General features: G+C 39.9%; 1 protein-coding gene across 8 annotated transcripts in view; it reads right to left on the reverse strand.

The window, feature by feature from the left end:
• ZNF521 (zinc finger protein 521) overlaps positions 1 to 20,383 on the reverse strand; it is a 300,478-nt gene that overhangs the window by 278,351 nt on the left and 1,744 nt on the right. The gene's annotated exons all lie outside the window — the stretch shown is intronic.

A 20,383-nucleotide genomic window follows, 5' to 3' on the forward strand; every position in this document is an offset into this window, starting at 1 on the left:
GCAAAAATGAGCTTTGCAGTTAGCTTGACAACGCTACAATTTTTTAATAATAGCTGCTGTGGTTTTCGCATCCTGCCTGCGGTGACGGATGTGGGTTAGGTAGCAATTGTTAAGATCTTGTTAACCTTTGTCCGTACTTCCAAATTTGGCTGTTGGAAAGTTACTGAAGCTAACCCTCAGGAACAGAGCACCAAGCTTTGCCAAAATATGGCTAGCTGCTACAGGTATGTTGTGCTGACTTCATCCTTGTGTTTATATGCTTCAGTGCATCTTCCTAAAATGGTTATGTCCTCCTCAAAATGAATAACAATTAAACCGGTGAAAGGCAGTGGGCTAGAAGAACTGATTCCTAAAGATAGATCAAGGGAAAATGTGGGGGCAACATGAGCCGACAGGAGAACGATAAGTTTCAAAGGCAACAACACCAACACCTCTGTTATTCATTGTTCCCTTTTGAACTTAGAACTGCACAGCGCACCTGGCTAGAAAGGCACTCACACTGTATTGCATGCATACACAGATACAGGAAAATGGTATGAGAGGGACTACTGTTCTTCTATTACTGTTTGTGTGTCCTTCAGGAAACACATTTTTAAAACTGTTAAGTGTGGACTATAATCAGTTTTCTCAGTTCCCTCGGTAAACAAACAAACAATACAATACACTTAATACTTGGCTGCACTGGAGCAATAGTTAACAGCCGCCTTGAACAACTTAGGAGACAAAAGACACAATTTTGCTAAATAAACAGAGAGAGAAAGAGAGAGAGAGAGAGCCCCAATGAAATCCAAATACTGCCAGCACTGGCCAACACTGCTAAACAATGAAACAGAATGTCTATAAGTAATTCAGTCCACAACAGTCAACTAATCACTAGCACCTGCTAATCAACCACACCAAAGGGCTGCAGAGTGATAGGCCTTCATCCATCATACCATAATGCCATAAGTCTGCCTGAAGCCAAAAAATGGCTTTAGAATTCCAATGTGTTTCACTGCACACAAGATGGAAGTCAGCTGTGTGCTAAATAATTTCCCCCACTTTCCATCCAAAACAAAAGAATTGCAGTTTGCTCTCTTCTTTGCCTGAGATATTAACACAGGAAGAATTCCATCCAGTTTCTGAAGGTCTTACAGCAAAGGTTTATAATCTGCAAGAATATGCAATGCACTGTGATCTTAGAGGTGTTACCAGTAGAGCATCTTTCATATGTTGGCATGGGGTTAGTGGGGAGACACATACCCTGGGTCATGTGTTGCAGTTGTTGTTTTTTCTACTTTTGAGTAGTCACTTCATGGCATGGCACACTTTTTTGTGAATGGAGCAAACACATGCCCTGCTGCTCTGCCACCTCGCTCATTAAGACCACCACAAAGTTAGTGGCCTTTGTAAAACCAATTTCGTGCTCACTGTTTAGTACTGGTTGCTGTTGTTTCAATTTCTCATGCCTTAGTTTACGAGATTAATCATATAAAAGCATTTCAGCACTAAGCAAATGATAAATAAGTAAAGCAGAATTAGTCCTATCAAAACACAAAACACACTGCATCATCCTTAAGGTAAGTTCTTTAGCAGTGTTTCTTCAATCTCAATAAAAAAAGAAGTTTGCAAAATGTTATTGTGATAGTGCTGCTACTGCCACCACTACTCAATGTTGGCTTAGTGCTGAAACGTAGATGGTATCCTACAGGGCACAGAACAGACAGTTATCTCTTCCAAAACACACGGAACAAGGTTGGGGGAAAAGGAAGGAATGTAGGTAGTTTGGGGATTAATGAAACAGAAGCAACAAAAGGCATACTGCACCAGACGTGCTTTGGGAAAGACAAAGGCAGAGAAAGTAATCGCAATGGAACAAGGTTGTAGGGAGAAGCCAACACGGTTCCTTGATTCTCCTTTGCAATACTAGAGGCACAGTCAATGCACAGACCAGAGTTCTGGTGCCTGTACACACATAGCACGAAGGGGAGAAGAGCTTCAAATGCTCAGGAATGCATGGTAGACGTGTGCCAGGGAACCATGACCGCTGCATGTTTCAGATGCCCCCTTCCCTTTACTCTTTCTGCGTAGAGGAGCAAAGCACGACTGCCACTCAGAATGTGAATGAGTTCTTCTGTCGTGATCAGATATGCTTTTTAAAAAATCACTCCTGATACCTGTGAAGTACAGTAGCCTCTGTGCCCAATTCTGAACTGTAGCAGGTGAGAATAAGGCGGCCAATAATAGACTTGAAGCAGATTGCCGCAGCCCAGGAACAGTGTTGGCCTAGGATTCTTCAGCACCCAGTAGCGCCTGCTTTGAGGAGGGTGCACCTCTCTCTCTCGCTTTCGGTTTCAGCGCTAAAGCAATAGTCTGGCAGACTGAAAAGGTCCCCTGTGGAGCATGCTATGAAAGGACCCCTCAGGGAGCATGCTATGAAAATGGGATGGCCTCTAAACATGAGCAGGAATTTGATAAAGCCCAGGGAACAAAATTCATTATTCCTCCTTCATTTTATAACGATATACTCTGCAATTCACTAAGCTGCCTCTTAAATGAGAGCCAGCCTTGTTCCGCATTAGGAAAGTAGTGGCCAATGGCAAAAATGTGCATTAGAGACTTAATAAGGGAAGTAATGGGTGACTGTGAAGTTGTACAAACACAGCAAGAATGTGAATGTACACTTTACAGCAAATCCTTGAGAACAAAGGCTGTGATTTATTGTATTTATACTACTACAAACTATAATAAAAATAAAAGCTTTGGATAATTGAAAAAAGTCTTATTTTCTTTTTCACGAAGCAGGTTAATAATTTTTTTAGAGATACCTACTGCCCTGAATGACTGAGGCCATTTTTGGCTTGTTAAACAAAGTAAGAGAGAAGCCACACATCCCAAAATAAACTATAAAAATAGATTGCTATTGATTTAGTACCCTTCCTAAAATGGTTTCCTTAAGGAACGTGAAACAAAATAAGCCTAATACAGCAACAATAGTTGCTGGGAGGTAGAAGAGGAGGAAAGGTTTTTAACCTAAGACAACTGTCCTCATTTTTTTCTTTCTTTTTGGGGGGTGGAGAGGGGGGTGACTTGCATTCTGCGTTTCCTGCAGTTCAATAAATAGTTATTTTATAAACCCTCCTATGCATAAAGATTAGAAGTTATTTGGTTTTTTCACCCATCTTACACAAGTCTTTTCCCACAAGAATGACAACTTTGCAGGGGGAAAAATGTGTTCAATCTGCATGTTTGAGTAGTATCAGCAGACAAGTAATAGAGACACTAGGCAGATTAGCATAATCAATACACAATTTACAGAGCTATCCAGACAGAACAGAAGTGATATGTGTATGCCATTATTTTAGCATCTACAAATTACAGTAATTTCGGGAGGTATCTTTATGCATTTTCTCTCCTCTGCCTCTGTGCATGTAAAGCTAATAAGAGGCACAGACTGCCCCCCACCCACCCCCTCCACCCTTCAAAGAGAGAAGACACATTTCAGAAAGACACTTAAGAACAGGAAATATATGTTAACTCTCCTCACTTTCAGGATGTTGAATGGGAGATGAGAATATTTCACTGTTTAAAATAAGGGTTCTTGATTAATGTAAAACTGCAGCTCACTGAAAACAGAGCTTGAAGTGAGGCTTAACGGCAGGATCAAAGACCCAAACAAAGCAGACCACACTACAGTGGTGCCTCGCAAGACGAAATTAATCCATTCCGCGAGTTTCTTTGTCTTGCGGTTTTTTCGTCTTGCGAAGCACAGCTATTAGCGGCTTAGCGGCTATTAACGGCTTAGCGGCTTTAAGAAAAAGGAAACAAACTCGCAAGAACTCGCAAGACGTTTCGTCTTGCGAAGCAAGCCCAAAGGGAAATTCATCTTGCAGAATGACACAAAAAACGGAAAACTCTTTCGTCTTGCGCGGCATTCGTCTTGCGAGGTACCACTGTAGCAGTGTTGAAGCAGGAACATGCCAAATCTTTCCAATCCCTTAATTCTGGACTAGGAATTTAGAGCAGACACACTTACCCTGCCCCTTCTCTTAGAATCATAGAATCATAGAGTTGGAAGAGACCACAAGGGCCATCGAGTCCAACCCCCTGCCAAGCAGGAAACACCATCAGAGCACTCCTGACATATGGTTGTCAAGCCTCTGCTTAAAGACCTCCAAAGTAGGAGACTCCACCACACTCCTTGGCAGCAAATTCCACTGTCGAACAGCTCTTACTGTCAGGAAGTTCTTCCTAATGTTTAGGTGGAATCTTCTTTCTTGTAGTTTGGATCCATTGCTCCGTGTCCGCTTCTCTGGAGCAGCAGAAAACAACCTTTCTCCCTCCTCTATGTGACATCCTTTTATATATTTGAACATGGCTATCATATCACCCCTTAACCTCCTCTTCTCCAGGCTAAACATGCCCAGCTCCCTTAACCGTTCCTCATAAGGCACCGTTTCCATCTCTTCACTGTTGCAGACTGAAACAAGGCTAAAATTTAGCTACTTTGGCCACAATACTAGCTAACATTAACTAGCATTGATAGAAATTTACCTATTAACCATATGGTGGTTGCTTTAAAAGTTAACATCCCTAGTTCTAGGTGTATGGCAGGGATACCCATATGATGCTCTCCACATGTTTTTAGGCTACATCCTATCATCTCTGGCCATGATGGCTTTGGCTAATGGAAGTTGGGAGTCCCAACAGCTGGAGGCACTATGTTGGCTACCCTTGGTTTAGGGCATATTTCAACAATTTGGGTCTTATAAGATTATAAGTAAAGGTGGCTGTGTACTGCAAAGCTGATTTAGTAGCAAAATGGCTTGTACTGATATCCAGGGAAGGACTGACCAATTGACAATGGAGCAGATACTATTAAGTTTCATCAGAATACATAACCATTTGAAGGCACAATAATATGCAAAAATGCAATTTAAGATGGACACATGTCTTGAGAGTTCTTTGACTCAGAACTAGAAATCTTGAGCAAAGGAGTAAGCTGCTTTGAAAGCTGTTGGTTTTCTCTCTGAGTTTGACCAAGCAATGCTGAATGAGATACAAAATATGTGTTTCACATTGGTGTGGGCTTGCAGTGTAACCACCTGTTAATAATCTACAAAGAAATAAAGTGGGGCACTGGTTCAACTCTATTGGGTAGTCCCAGCCTTTAAAAGCAGGGACTTGGTTATGGCTGAGCCATGTCTGTAGAAATTCAGGGGGCTTTCCTGGATTAGATGAAGTCCAGATCATAGAGGTAGTAACCTACTTCATAAGGTGACAACAATTATCCACACAGACACAGAATGCCCATTTTTTAAAAGTTGCCAGTTGTAAAGGGGTGGTGGTTGAGGCAGTAGCAAGCACTCAAGGAGTTGCCAGTCTTTTCTGCCATCCTGGACTAAGACAATGAATTTAAAATACTTTTCACCCTTAAGCAATAAACAAGCCATGTAATTCTTCTCTATGTGCTATTTGTTCCCTAATCCTACCTAACCACTAGGCACATAAAACATATACTCTTATTCTGTACTTGAGGAAGAAATGGCCAAAATACAATTGCACTGGATCATATCTGTATTAATGAATAATCAAGTCCAGTTCTGGTTCAAAACTCCAAGCACATTTAATGCACACACAGCTCTCACACAATACGTTTGCTGAATATGTAAGACTCTGCACTCAACTTCAAACTAGGAACAAACTGTTGGATCAGGTTCTGTATATTTTTCTTTTAAAAGGGTGTTAAAAGAAGAAAAACTTAAAAGGTCTTATATATTTCTAAAATGAATATAGAGCGACTCTCATACCACACAAGAAACATTAACAAAGCCAATAACCAAGACCAGATACTGCTAGAATTACACCCAACTCTCATAAATATTTTCATAATTTTTTTTAAAAAAACACCACAATTTGAAGGCTCAATTCCACTTACTACTCCTCCCTTGGTGGCATCACCAGCCTGTTCCCTTCGACTGATCCATATTCAGTTTAGCGGCATGATTTCTCCTCTCATACATATTACTTTACCTTAAGAACTAAACTGTGAACTATCAGTTTAGCATCCCCGACCCCACCCCCCAAAAAGAACAGAGATGGATATTCACAGCCTGATGAGGCTGTTTCATAGTAGTAATTTTATGAGAAGCATAGTGACCTATACTTACAAACATAGCTGAAAGGATTTTGGTTAGGGTTAGTACTACTTCAAATCAGTGTGTTCGTGTCTATTCGTGTTTTAAGGGTTTCACAATTATTTATGTTATTATCACATCAGGCAAATTGGCTGGTCCTTGAAGAAGGCCCCAAACTGCTTCTCCAAGACTGAGGTCTGCAACTCAGCCAGCCCAGCCACAAGCTGGGGAGATCCTATCACAGACTCACCCAGTTTACTGGGATAAGAATAAGAAGTCCATGGCTCCTGTTACCGGAGAAGATCCTGACCCTGAAAATGGCATGGTAGAACTCCTCAGGAAGACCTTGCTACTACTCAGATCCCTTGAGGAAACTTCATGGAATTCTGTTGAAAACAGATACATGCCCCAAGACTAAAAACCAGTTATATAGCCAAGGCTAACCAACAAGTTCACAGGATACTACCCAGAGAAAATTAGGTAAGTTCAAATCCCATTAAGATGTATGGAATTTAAACACACAGTTGGGTTCTATTTTAATTAGTATCTAATCTTCTCTGGATTCCCCCAAAATACTCTATCCACTGAACCACACAAGCTGAAGTTGATTATCATTAGGGTTTCATCCAATTAAAGATATTTCAAGCAACTAACTGTTTTGCTTTTAAGTGAACGACAAATGGATTAATTGGTTACAATAAAATCAAAAGTATCTTGGTAAATGTCATGTGTTGAGGTTGAAAAATGACCATAACATGGAAAACATCACCTGTCTGTTAAATGCATTGCTTCAATCCAAAAAAGTAGGTAAGCTGTTTATAAAAAAGATACCTTCAGCATCAAAACACTGTCATAAGGAAACACAAAAACCACCCATTCTGCAATGAAATAAGTATACACATAAATAAATCTCTTCACACATTCCCACACACAGCAAACTCATTCATATTACCTACAGTCAAAAATCTTATCAATCCTGCACAGCTAAGATCAGCAAAGCCCACCAACGACTTAGGACACCCTATCAGTAGCTCAATGCACTCTACTTTAGCTACTTCACTACCTGTAAAGTTCTTGTCAGTCACAGTAAGATCCATTCCAGGTGTGTTCAGATTGGTGGATCACAAATTGTGAATTTCTCAGCTAGATCTATGAGTTAATTAAGCATATGTACATCGTTTTATATGGAAGAGTGTGTTTAATTATTTAGAAAATTCAGGACTTGTTGCTATTGCCATGATACTGCCTTTAATTAACATGGTGAGGGAGTTAATTTATGTGAAACAATTTGGCTCTTGTAATAGAAATGGGAAACCAGTACTTGATGGGGCTTGGGAAGAATACAACACTACCACGGCAAACATCAGCCTTGTATGCCGCTTTGAGCTCCTTTCGGGGAAAAGGCAGAATATAAACTGAAAATATGATTATTAAACATGTTAACAGCTCTGTTTTATTTATACATACAACTTTCTTCGAAGGGGCTCAAACTGGCATATAGTGGTACCTCGGGTTAAGAACTTAATTCGTTCTGGAGGTCCATTCTTAACCTGAAACAGGTACCACTTTAGCTAATGGGGCCTCCCGCTGCCATTGCACCGCTGCAGCGCGATTTCTGTTCTCATCCTGAAGCAAAGTTCTTAACCCAAGGTATTATTTCTGGGTTAGCAGAGTCTGTAACCTAAAGCGTCTGTAACCCGAGGCACCACTGTATATGGCTCTTCCTTTACCCATTTACATTCTACCGCAATCAGATTCTAGTAAGCTAAGAAAGGAGTGGCAAATTTGCGAGCTTTCAATGTCCAATGTAGTTATGGGTGAATCAAGGACTCTAAACTTGCATCAGCAAACACCAGCAGGACTCATAGTTGGATATGTGGCTTGATAAAACAGAGGGCATTACTGCAGCAACCTGAAAACACTGCGCTCTAGGCATGTTGGCTTGGATCTTAGGCTAAGTTGACCTAAGGAAGTTTGTGGAAGTAAAGTTTTCTGGCCCCTTGCAGCTAACTATACCTGAATAGGCTGAGCAACTGGGCAGCTGGTCCCTGCAGAAAGCAGAGTTTATGTTTAAAGATCCTAAGCTTTATTTCCACATGTATGTACTTCATTTGCTCTCTCATCATAGCCCTGTGCAGAGATGGGGAACTGGATCAAGCCAGTGGGCCAGATCCCTATTATCCACACCCATCCACAGGCCAACTTTGGCAGATGAACAAGACCCACCCATTGTTCAATCATGGGACATCTTATTGATGTCAGCTGACTGGCACCTGTCTCCAAGTGCGAAGGAGGTTGCAATTTCATTGTAAGATGTAGTTCCAGCATCAATCACCTCATTGACACTGGGAACCTGCCTTCAAAGAGGCTCCCTTGTAAGTCCCTATCAGCTGATTTTCAGTTACAAGGAGTCTGTGCTGTGCTTTGGAATCTTCGCAATCCACTGATAGATGGGGTTTGACCTGCTTTTCCAAACGTTTCACTTCCCTTTGACCAAGCCTCAACTTTTCCTGACCCACTCTTGATATCATTTATGATGTCAGGTGCAGAGCATGGTTTGGCCAAAATGGTCTGAAGGACCTAAGCAGACCTGTTGGCCGTTCTAAGGTATTTACATTCAGTCTCTGTATACAGAACACATTTCACACAGCTAACCAGGTAAGAAATCTTGGGGTAGTGGTGGGCAGCTTAACCAAAAAATGTTGAAACCAAGATCTGATGGCTGCGGAAAAGCTAAATTCCATTATAGGAATCATAAGGAAAGAAGTTAAAAATAAAACTGCTTTAAAAATGAGACTACAGAGGTACAGCATGACTATGGAATGGTGATGAGTTGCTGGGAATCACAGCTGGGGAGAGTACTGTTGCAGTTCAAGGCTGCTTGTGGGCTTCCCACAGGCATGTGACTGGCCACTGTGAGAATAGGATACTAGACTAAATGGGCTTTGGCCTGATCTAGCAAGGTTCTTCTTCTGTTCTTAACAGAGCAATACAGCATTTGGTGTCCTGATCACCTCCATCAGACAAGATAAAAGTAAGGGCAATTTTATTGATTCATTGATGTTCCTCTCCTGACACTGACAAATAAAGTATAATCAGTGCTACCTAAATCAAAGAAAATACATATAAAGCATCCTGGTTTATAGGGCAAACTATGAGGGGTATTTTTACTTACAGAAATCCTGCTGCAATTAATGAACATGCCTCCGTTAAGGCCGTAACTTTCAATAGGTCTACTCTGAGTAAAAGCTAGCTGACTACCACTCTGTGTACAAAAGCATAAGGGTTATACGTGAAAGCAAGCTTAGAGGGCTACACTGCATATTGGAGAAACACAAATGGAGGAATGGTTTTAACCCCCTTCCTCACTGGCCCTCTTCCAACTCAAAACTCCTTCCTGCTTCACATCTTCAACCAAACCAGCTTTTCCCCCAAACAGGAGGTACAACAAAAGGTAAGCAGTCATAGGCACTCTTACGTAATACAGTACAGTGGTACCTCTGGTTACGTACTTAATTCGTTCTGGAGGTCCGTTCTTAACCTGAAACTGTCCTTAACCTGAAGCACCACTTTAGCTAATGGGGCCTCCTACTGCCACTACACGATTTCTGTTCTCATCCTGAAGCAAAGTTCTTAACCCGAGGTAATATTTATGGGTTAGCGGAGTCTGTAACCTGAAGCATATGTAACCTGAAGCATATGTAACCTGAGGTACCACTGTTTAGTGTAAACATAACTTTTATATGCCTGGGGGTGATGTGTAAGTTGCTTTATTGCCGAACTGAACCCTCAGTATCTCTGAGGTTTTCCTGTACTATACTTCCTTTTACTATTCACATTCATACTTTAGTCTACAATCTCATTTAAGCAGTATCCTCTCCCCAGTCCATATATATACCTAATCTTCCACTCATTAAAACAAAAATGACAGTCCCACCCCACCAAAATAAAGCGAGTTACAGTTAGAAGCATTTTTAAATCTTGGTGTCCTTGAACAGGTGCGGTCAGAATGCAATGTGAAATACAAAAACAGAAGATGATTATTATCACAGTAGAAACCATAAAAAAGATTAAGGAGTGACACTACAAGTTAGAGACACTGTTGACAAATTTCAGTCGCTCTGACACCAAATTATCCCGTTCCTTAGACAGGTGTTGTTAACAAAGCATGTTTCAGATCTTGGGCAAAGTAACAAAGACAAAAGGCAGGAATGCTCACTGAAAAATCTCCCATAAGAGTACTTCGTAAAGGCCAATAAAATAAAAATAAAAAACCACTAAAATACAATATGCAAATAATAGCAGGTGTCAGTAATAATAATAAATACTTGGTAATGTTAAGAATAAACAATATACAGTGGTACCTTGGGTTACATATGCTTCAGATTACATACGCTTCAGGTTACAGACTCCGCTAACCCAGAAATAGTGCTTCAGGTTAAGAACTTTGCTTCAGGATAAGAACAGAAATCATGCTCTGGTGGTGTGGCAGCTGCAGGAGGCCCCATTAGCTAAAGTGGTGCTTCAGGTTAAGAACAGTTTCAGGTTAAGAACAGACCTCCAGAACAAATTAAGTACTCAACCCGAGGTACCAGTGTACAAATATACCGTCTGCTAATAAATGTTTTTAAAATAAAGCATTGACAATGGCTCCCAGAGAGAAATGCACACCCACTTTGCCCCTGCCTGGTTCTATTAGCTGAGGCAGCACAGTAACAAAGCAAAGGTCTGGCTTACTGTGTCATCTGAACCCAGGCTTGTGATTAAGCTCTTTCCTTCTTAACCACAAACTGTAGCCAAGAACAAACCTGGTTTATCTTAGCATTCCATGCAAATGTGGCCAATATCTTGCAAAGGAGTCATACATGCTACCTAATTGCTGCAAAACTTATTGCTCAATCGTAGTGATCAGCTAGCCCATTTTTAGGGCCCTGATCATGAGAGTGCAAAAGAATCTTTAGAGGGAACATGGGGCACATATCTGATTGGAATGACCTGACGTCCTGGCTGGGCGGGCAGAGGGCATCACTGAGACAGACATCTAGGAATGAGGAGATATAAGAAGGCTACAGCTGGAAAATGTATCTAAAGGCATAAGGGATGTTCAAGTAACATTCTTGTACAGACCAATTTTAGAAATAAAATAAAATAGAAGTAACTGTTGCAGAGTGAAAGGTCTTTTCAGCAACACGTTGCCACATAAAATATTTATAAGACAAACACGGCCACAGGTAAATTCACCTAACCTATGAACAACCAGGACATTCCCCACCCACTTAGCATCAGTGTTGGCATGTGGTAAAGCAGAGGTGCAGAAGCTTTAATGTTAAAGAACATAAATGCTCTGTGTTGGGAGATTTAGGGGGGTAGAATTTGCAAAATCATCAGGGATATGAATAGCCAATAGATATAATTCTAAACTGGAAAATAAATAAATTAAGAGAGCTCAGTTGGGGTCTGGGAGAATCCTGTACTACCATCCAAATTGCGGTGACACTCAAATTCTGTACTGATAATTATGCTACTAAATCACATTCTACAATTTAAGACAACATGTAAGTTTTAAGGATGAGAGTATCAAAATTAGGTGGCAATGCTGACATTCTTATTAAAATGGCTTTTCTGGAGCTTTTAATACACCTGCTTCAGAGAATTCTTATCCATGCCTACATGTGAGTTTATATAGTTAAGAACAAAACTGGATATTTGTTGTGCCCTTGAAAAGCAGGCTCCTGGTATGTCCCAAATGAAGTGTATTTAAGAGTGCCGATACTGGGAAAATCAGAATAAAGTTTATATATGTAGTTAGGATGATAAGTCTAGGTAATACTGCTGAAAAACTACGTTCACTTAAAATGAAACACTATTTAAAATCTGGAATATGCCAGCAACAGAACTGTTATTCATTTGCCAGCAAAGTCAACCAACTCTACCACTCTCCATTAAAGTTAGCAATGTAAGATTTGAAAAGTGGGTAATTGTCCATATTGAAATACTTAAAGTAAGTGTGGTAAAAGTAGTTGCATATGTTGTGCACACTCTAAAGTATGCATTTTCCAAACCACAGCACTTCTTCACTTTTAAAAATCACACACACACACACACACACACACACACACACAAATGCCCAAGGTGGGGGGAGGAATAGCAGCTCACTGGATTAAATGCCTTCTTCAAAGGGAAAGGGAACACCTAGAAGTACTGTACAAAGATAACATATTTATTTGCAAGGGACAGCTCTGTGATAACAGTAGTGTACATGCTTTGCGTGCTTCAATCCCCTGTATCTCCTTTTAAAATAACCAGATAGGAGTTGATATGAAAGACCTATGCCTGTTGAACTGCTGACTGCCAGGAGTCAATACCGACCTAGATGAACAACAGTCCATCCAGATATAAAGGCTGCTTCCTATGTGCTTTTAGTATTTTTTCAAGTTTTAAGTTTTTGAGATCATTAGCCTCTGCTGTGGTATGGGTCAGGTTTTGTTCTTTTTACTGTATCGTTGGATGAGCTCTTCAGGAAATGTTTGCTTTATATGTTGCATTTCTCTCTTTTTTATTTTGCTTCAATTTATTTTACTCATTTGTATTTTATCTTGTTGTTTTGCTTTGATAATTTGTTTGCATGGCATGCCAAACAAATGCCAGCAAATAATAATAATTTAAATAAAATAATGCCTACATTTCAGTTAGAATAATCCCATCTTCTATCACAATGAAGAAATAGGCTTTTCAATGCCCTTTTGCGCTCCATGTGTGTGAGTGCATCAGCAGACATCCCAAATAGTCCCCCCCCCCCGACCACCAGCCAAGGAGATGCAGCCTGCCTTGGGTCACAGATTTTGGGGTACCAAAGTGCTCCCAACTGTCCATCATTTAATACTGAGGGTGGTACAGTTTGAATTTTATGTTATCAGTCTAAAATGCCTTGCCCTGTTTGTTATACCAAAGCATAAGAGCAGAACATGGAGTTTCTGCCCTCTCTCTGGAAAGCAGGAATACTAAATGGAAATGCAAAAATGCAAACTATGAAGTATAGTAATAAAGATACTCGAAGTTTAGTCCAAGTCTTCTTCCTCCCCCCCCCCCCTTTAGCTTCAACATAATCCCCAGGCATATAGCTAACTACTGCTTGATCATTATTCCGGCTCAAAGTAAAGCTACTGAAGTTTAGAAGGATTCACATCTTACAGAGTTTCTTTCATCTCCAATAATTACTAAACTAGCATAATTACTAATACTTGAGGTGAACTGTGATGCATGCTAAGAGCCCGACCTGCCTAAATTAGAGGGAGGTGTTTTAGTTTTTAAGTTTACAACTGTTCTCAATTTTCCAAGATTCACATCTTCTGTCAAACTTTCTCATTGGTCTCCTAAAACTTCCCTTCACCATTTGATTATGATAAGGAGATAAATTAAAAGAATCTGCAGTCCCTGAATTTCAGATTTTTTTGTAGCGACAGCATTGCTAAGTACATTTAAACGCCAGACATGCACACAACCAGAGGAAAACATGAACAAATAAGGCATACATAATTCTTGCTAAGCTGCATGTAGACCCCAAGGCAAAAAAGTGAAACACAAGACCACATTTTCCTCCCAATGGGACCAATCCTGACCTTTGACAAAACAACAGGGGACAACAAAAAAATCAAAATACATATGGGGAAATACATCATGCTGTGATTTAAACTGCATTTGCAGTTTAAAAATAACATTCCAATATAATGCTATTTACACTGAAAATCACTCAAGTCACAAAGTATACTGGAACCCAAAATCATCTTAGTTTTCCCATTTACATTTATTGCCACATCAATACTGACAGCACTAACAAGCTAACTTTTGGAGTCAAGTATTATTCTTTGAATTTCAACATTACAGCACAGGGTTTATAACAGAGGAACTGATGTTATTAAGCTGTAAAGACTTGCAGCTTACAGCCCGAGAATTAAGGGGAAGCACAAAGCCATTCAAGAAATCCTGGATCAACATTGCAAATGTTATCTTTACATATTAGACGTATCGCAGTACAGACAAATTCAGCAACAATTCAGGGGGCAGTTACAAAATCTCTTAATTGTAAGATGCCTGTATGGCCCAATGAAAAAGAAGGCTCAGCTCATAACACTGGAAAATACATATTGTTCTTCAACCATTTTCATGAAGTTCTAGTTCCTGCTATACTGACACGAGAAATAGCAATTTGTGGACAAGATTCTCATACTTCCTTCCAGACATAAATAAAGGGTTGTCCGTAATGTGGGTCACTACACTGCTACAGCAACACTCAAAACAGTCACTAACACCCCAATGCAATGCCACAACTTGCTGTGTTAAACTTGCACCGTGAGATGGCTGAAGAAGGCGAGCCATGTAGCTATGCTGGCACAGAACTATTATACTAGTAACCAACACAATCACCAAATCCGCCAGTGTGGTCCCATGAACAGCGGCTATGATACAAGTGGAACTGGGGCTGGTAGGGCAAAATATTCAGCCAAAATATTAACAATTTAAACATTTTTAGTTATGATGAGTGTTATGTTGGCATCCTTAATATATCATTTGTCTTCAGCTGGGCAGATGGGGACCTACGACCATGTTGCAGCCTAACCTCAGGTGAATTGCACTTGCAGCACTACAACCATGCATATCTATGGTAAAGAATAATAATTAACAAGCTGATCCCAAATGCATGCTTAAGTTAAAGGTGGATCTGTGCTCTGAAAAAGTTGAAAGTTATATATCACAGGAAGCATTTGAACAGGCCTGGGGAGAACATGCTACCCCACTTTCCCTACAAGCCAAAGGCAGTTGCTGCAGCAACAATGCTCTGTGCACCACTGAGGTCTGGAATACCTGTAGTAAATCTAATAATTTCAGATTGCTACAAATCATCAGTAGTGACAGGGCAGATTAACATGTGTGTTGTGATACATCAACAAAGAGCGTAAACGGACAGCACACGAAAAGGGGACTACTGTATAGAAAGCTGCCTGAATTTAAAGAATATTGTAAGACAGTTCTAATATGTAATTTTGCTTTGTACATGTGTCTGTATGCTTTCATGTTGACTATTCTCAATTTTGCCCAATTTTGGCTAGACACACAAAAAAGCAGCAATCTGCTTCAACACAGATGTTTTTGGTTTTACAGGCCAATTGGAATTTTATGAATTTTTGTCCCCTCCCTTTTAAGAATATAATGCTATAGCGCTCAGAAATTGGTCATTTCAGATAAAGTCATTTAGAACAACAGTATGAGACTGGGGATGGGCAGGTTTCAGGGATACTACCAACAGTAATTACTATTTTGTCTATATGGAATTCCTTAGATTATATTATGAGAAGTAATCTAATGTCTTTTAATATCTAGTCAGTATGGTCTATTCTTTGAATGTCAATCTCCCTTCTGAGTTACTATTCCTAAATTAGAGTTCTCACTTCTGCGCTTTTCTATGCAAAATCTATTTTGGCTCTCCAGAATGTGTAAGAATGAAACAATATGTCTAAATATGTAATTGGAAATAGAAAATATGTTTTTCAACATTTCCAACAATTCAGAAGTAAAAATATGGCTGAATTTTCTCAAACAGTACAATTCAGGGCCTTACTACGTAGTATTTTCAATATTTCTAAATGAATGCATGCTTTAGGCATGTTAAATGTAGTACATGGAGTAAAATACACTGTGTCCTTCATCAAGAAACATAAAATTAATAAAGCCTTATGAAACTCTGTCTGCATAACAGTACAATGAAACACATACTGCACTAGGGGAAATGTTTAAGTAATAGAAACACTTAAGTCTCAAATCATGTCAATATCCTCGTTATGGCTAATTTTACATCTACAATTTCCAGTGGTTATCCCTCCACAAGTAACTGGTGTAATAAGCAGAACCTTATTTTGGTTCAAAAATGATGGCAGTGCATAAACATATTTACATCTCTATCCTAAACATACTTATTTGGAAATGATACTTGGTTTAAAAGTTCCATCGTACTCAATGGAATTTACTTTCAGGTTTTAGAATGCATGTACAATTTTGGGTATCTTTCCCCCATCCAGCAAGGAGGATCAATTAGGATGTATAAGTGGACATATAATTTGAAAAATGTATAATTTTAAAAGACACAAGAAAAAAGCGAACAAGAAAAATAGGTCGGTAACACGGGCCACTGAATTATAGGAAAGCTAATCCTTTCCAATGGTGGCATTAAGCACTTGGAAGTATTCTTTCTTCCTTGCCTCCATTGCTTAGGAAATCCTAGGAAGAATTTCACACATGCAGAAAGGCCTATCTTGACCTTTGGTTACCAAGTATGAAAGTGGCAGGAAGGATACGACACTTGGACAACAATATTTAATGCTAGGTTTTCTTCAGGTAAGAACTGTATAGTGAAGAGCTCCCTGAAGAAATGGGATATATGACTAGGAGGGTGGGGAAGGGGGAGGGAATGGAGAAAAAACACAGGTCAAGGTTGTCAAATCTCATGTCAAAAGCAACCTGTAGGTTCTGGCTTTTAAATTCCAAAAAAATATATAATGCTTTAAAGCATTAGTGAATAAATAATGCTCTCACCCCAACATCTAGATACACTTGAATACATTCTTTCACAATTCATTTGCATAACTTGTAAGTTTTTCATTGGGAAATGGTAGCCACGGTGTACAGTTATACTTCTCAGAGATTTTCACAACAAGCAACACACAACACATTATGCTTGTATAGAATTCTGCTAAATGGTGCTATTAAAATAATTAAACACAAGTTCAACAGCCACCATATCCCATCCCACTCGCCATTCTCCCCAGCCAATAATCGTGATGAAGAACAGGTTTATTTTAAATAAATACATTTCACAAAGAGCAAGAACATGAAGTTTATAAAATCCATAGCTTGACTGTAATTTATTAGTAATATTCCAAACCAAATTGCCATTTTGATAATATACCTGCCTAATGTCACAACTACCCTGGAATGCAAGTTTCAAATCAGGCTAACAGAAGTGTCAATAGTACAAAAAAGCCTCTTTTCCCCCTTCCATTAAACAAATAGACTGGAGCCTCAGGACCTTTATTTCATGATAATTTTACTTAAGCCAGACACTGATCCAAATTTAATTTTAGACTACAGATTACCACCCCTATCCTAACACTTTTTTGGCACTATTAATGTTTACTTAATAGTTTTTGTTGATTCACAGTCAACACTCATTGATTATGGTAGCTTTTCACAATGTATCTCACATGACTGGTTTGCCTCTGAAAAGTTTGTAACTGGATTTTTAGCTATAGTTCTTGTTTATTTCTAAATGATTTGGCCATTCATTTTACAGTAAGAAAACTATCTTAGGCTGCAATACTAATCCAACTTTCCTGGTATAAACCCCACTGAATTAACTTACTTCTGAGCAGACTTCGTTAACCTTGTGATGTAAGGCTAGGAACATAAGCAGAATTAATTGGAAGTCCCATTAAAAGAAATATAACTTACTCCTGAGGAGACATGGCTAGCAGATTGGGCTCTAAATTAGCACCACACTAACCTTATTAAACTGTACCAAATATTTATGATTCAGCTCAAATCTGTACCTTCCTAATTGAAAACAAAGATGCATGTGATTTGTTTTTTTTAAAAAAGTGCTGAAAGCAAAATACTTAAGCTCTCAACTGCCTCAGTACTCCAAAGTCATATTTTCCTTTGAATAAGGCCAGCCAGCTCAAAAATGGACAATAACAAAGAAAAAATATTCAGCTGAATGGAAAAGAATATTAATTTATGTAGCAACAATCTAAATATTGCATCAACCATGATACTTCAGATGACATTAGCATGCATTATGATTAAAGGGGATAATGAGTAGAATAATGTATAGGAATGTGTAACCTATGCATTTAAATAAGCCACTGCTTGTTTCGGTCAATACTTACTGTCAATGACATTGGGATACTTCTCTCTGCTCATAGGCTGTTGATACAGACCAAAGACTATATTTTATATGAGCACACAGAAAACTGAAGCTACATCTTTATTTTAATAAATAATTTTCTTTACCAAAAAGCCTTTTGGAAAATAAGTGTTTTGTTTCCACAAGGAGATTTTTTAAAAAGTTATATATATATACTATTTTGGCGTTAAGTACAACTGTGCATCATTTATCGGTTAACTTTGCATGCTCATCCAGTTCTCAAAGATTCACAAGTATAATAATGAGGGGCTTTTTCCAACTCAGTTTCTTTTCTACATCTCCCCATAAATTTAACCAATTGATGACTTTATTTATTGGCCATAAAAACTTGCTTGCATGTAAATTAATCCTCTTTAGGGAAGCTATCAGGAAATAAACATATGCACAATCAACAGAACTCTCATTGTGATTTATTTTAAAAGGTAGCTGAAGAACATCAAATTCATTCCTTACAAGCTGTCAGACTAAAGCATCAATGAACTGTATAAACTTCGGTCAACCAAAAATTATATATGGGTAAAAATCAAATGTGGGGGAAGCAAGTTTAATATACACTGCTAGGGAGATGTGGCGAATTGGAGTAAATAGGAGGATGCATGCTGCTTGAAGCTTTGGATCAGGTCTCCAAGAGGTAAACTTTTGGAATGAGTTTTTATACCAGCCAAACAAATCACTATTGTCCTGGCCTGTATATGTAAACAGGCTGAGCTTAGTGCCTCCTCACAACCAATGTTTCACTGACTTCAACCTAGCAAAACCTGGTTTACCATACAGAATTAGGCCTAGTACTTTGATGTAAGTCACCTATTAATCCAGTCACATCCCAAACTCATTCCAGCCGTGTTTACAGGCCAACTTTCCAAAACTTCAGATACTGTCTTCACACACACACACACACACACACACACACATATATATATGCCCTAATATGACACGTAAGCCATCACCAGTGTCCTCACATCTTTCAGCCTAGGGCAGGAGAGAAACTCTAGCTCTTTTGTCAACCTTTTGTATTTTATTACCTCCAGGAGCAGAGAGATCGAGTAGTAGCCTTTCTCTTCACAGCAAAAGGGCACACAAAAAACTACAAGGAGCTGTGTTGGATTTCCACCTACAGTTGCTGGGGTGGAAGAAATTTAGTGGGGGGGGGGCTGTGGAAGGGCAAGTCCTGTTATGATAGTATAGGTCAACTGTCAATATGACTGAGAAGGTCTACGTGAATTGGATGGGGATGCTAGCAACAGTAGCAGTGCGAGAAAGAAATGAGGTGGAGGGGGGCAAGGAAGGAAAGAAAGATATGAGTATTTACAACAGATTTTTGAAGAAGGGAATCCTGCTGGCAGCACCAATCTGAGGGACGCGTGACAGCGTCCTAGATGGGGCGGAGAAGGATGACTGAGGGAGGGCAGCATGTCAAGACCACTGGGCTGAAAGAGGGAGGCAGCACAGACCAAATCTCCCCAGGACATTCCTGTGGCCCAGCCACATTCTCACAAGCCGCCCTTTGTCCTCACTTCTGGGCCTTTGCTCTTTCCTCCTCAGGGCTGATTCCTGTGTGTATATTACTTGAGGCTCCTGCGCATTCCCCCCCCCCTTTCTTCATAGGCTCCCCTCCCCTCAGCACCCCTTAACTCTGGTTCTCAAATATCAATTCCACCCCCACCCATCTTCTAAACCCTCCCTCCCCCTAAAAAAAGTGGAGGGGGGAGGTTTCACGTGATCTGCTCCACCATCACCCCCACCCCCCCTCCCACATTCCAGCACACAGCTCCAGCTCCAGGAACTCCAGCCTCCGGATCAATAAGAACTTCCATTCTGTTTCCCTTCCTCTACTCCACCACCACATTCCAGCAAATCCCACCCACTTCCCCCCCTCCCCGTTTAAAAAAACTTCCTTCTCCAGCTGGGACAAACACAAACTGGACTCCCCCCACCCCCCGCCACCCATCTCTTAAGCTTGCAAGAAGTTATATGAGCAACTCCTATGGTATCAATAGAAACACGCACACACTCACATGCAGCGTATATTGTTTGCTTGTTCATGGGACAGAACCCAAAGGAGGATCTCCCGGCCCCATAAGATGCTGAGGTGTTGCACTTTGGGGGCATGCCTTCTTTTACCAAAATAAAAACAAAAAAGCCACTTTTTTCCAGGAGTTTCAGAAGCTCTGCGGGGGCGGGGGGGGGAGTGAAAAATCCATGCAGCACTTCGAAAGAGAAGAGGAAGCGGGGAAAGGCTTACAAGCATTTAACGTGCATTGTGGTGTGTGTGTTTTTTTAAACTTTCCCA

The sequence above is a fragment of the Podarcis bocagei genome (genome assembly GCF_964188305.1).
Source record: "Podarcis bocagei genome assembly, chromosome: 8".
In the NCBI taxonomy this organism is placed as follows: domain Eukaryota; kingdom Metazoa; phylum Chordata; class Lepidosauria; order Squamata; family Lacertidae; genus Podarcis; species Podarcis bocagei.